The sequence below is a fragment of the Oratosquilla oratoria genome, chromosome 20 (assembly GCF_046742065.1).
Source record: "Oratosquilla oratoria isolate Oo_2021 chromosome 20, ASM4674206v1, whole genome shotgun sequence".
Taxonomy (NCBI): domain Eukaryota; kingdom Metazoa; phylum Arthropoda; class Malacostraca; order Stomatopoda; family Squillidae; genus Oratosquilla; species Oratosquilla oratoria.
Genome location: NC_134796.1, coordinates 14,598,020 through 14,599,613, shown reverse-complemented (window position 1 = coordinate 14,599,613; position 1,594 = coordinate 14,598,020).

Below are 1,594 nucleotides of genomic sequence, written 5' to 3'. Positions count from 1 at the left end.
TAGGACATAGGCGGCATGCTAGAAGTCCATCTAGGGATAGGGATACCAGAATCCTATGTTTTAATTGTAATGCTTGGGGACACAAGGCACAAGAATGTTTTTATGGGATTATTTGCAGAAATTGCAAATACGAAGGTCACAATGAGTATCAATGTAGGAACCCTCCATTCTGTATTTACCATAATAAAATCGGACACAGAACTCATGAGTGCCAAAATTTTCGGGTACCCCCAGGGCTAAGAGGAAAACCCCCAGACACAGAATAAACCATTTCAGACCTCCCCATATATATACCGATAGGCGGTATTGTGTTAAATATGGGAATGCAAGGGAGATGAAAGAAACTGACAAACTGATAATTACTGTTGGTAAAACTCCTGTAGGACCTCTCATTGCGGGTAAAGTGTTCAATAAGCCTATTCAAATTTTTATTGATACAGGGTCTGTAGTTAATGTAATTACTAGTAAAGTTTTAAACCAGTTGAACCCAGGAGTGAAAATGTTGGAACCAATCCGTTACACATTGCAAGGTGTAACTGGAAATCAGTTAAAAACATTAGGCAAGATTGAGCTAGAAGTTGCCTTATATACAAATGAACAATTGTACATCCCAGTGATTGTGGTAGAAGAGTCTGTTTTTCCAGGAGATTTATTGATAGGATTTGCAACTATGAGAAAAGAAAACATGGTAATTTGTCCTGCTGACTTAGGAATTTTAGTGAAGTCACAGTTAATCCCATTCTTAAATCAACCAGACTTAAGACCAGTGACAGGAATCAATGAATCCTTAGATAACATTTCTATCCTAGATAGCGAGGCCGAGCGGTCCAACCCTACAGAAAGTAAAACAATTTGTGAACCCAACTCAGAAGTTCAAGAAATCCCAGAGATTACTAAATTATCAACCACAGATGCCTTGAGAATTGCAGATTGCGGATTAACAAGGTCGACATTGTTACATCCCATGTCAATTAATAAGGTTGAAGTGTGTTTGAAAGGAATCAATGTAGACTCTGAAGTAATTACAGTCCCAGAATCAGTTAAACTTAAAGGATTGAAGTGGGACTCAGGGATTTATAAGACAAATAAGAACAGAGTAGAAGTATTAGTAATTAATACTATGAATAAAGAGATAGTTTTAAAGAAAGGTACACAAATAGGATGTATTCAGGTGTGTACTAAACCTATTAAGATTTTAAATGAGAATAGTGAGGAGATAGAATTACCAACTTCATCAATTTGTTCAGTACAAGAAGGCAGAGACTTAAGAAATAGATATAAAGAATTATTACAATCAACTAATTGCCCTGAGTTGGATGAAGCTTTATTTGCTTTGCTTATGAAACATAAAAAAGCAATTGCTTTGCCGGGGGACGCCTTAGGCAAAACAACTGTTTTAAAACATCACATTAAGTTAAAACCAGGAACACAACCTATCTACATACCAGCCTACAGAGTTCCTCACTCTAGATTAGCTGTAGTAGATAAACTCATCACTGAAATGTTATCACAGGATATTATTGAACATAGTAAGAGTGAGTGGAATTTTCCGTTGATCTTAGTACCAAAGTCTGATGGGACTATGCGACCAGTT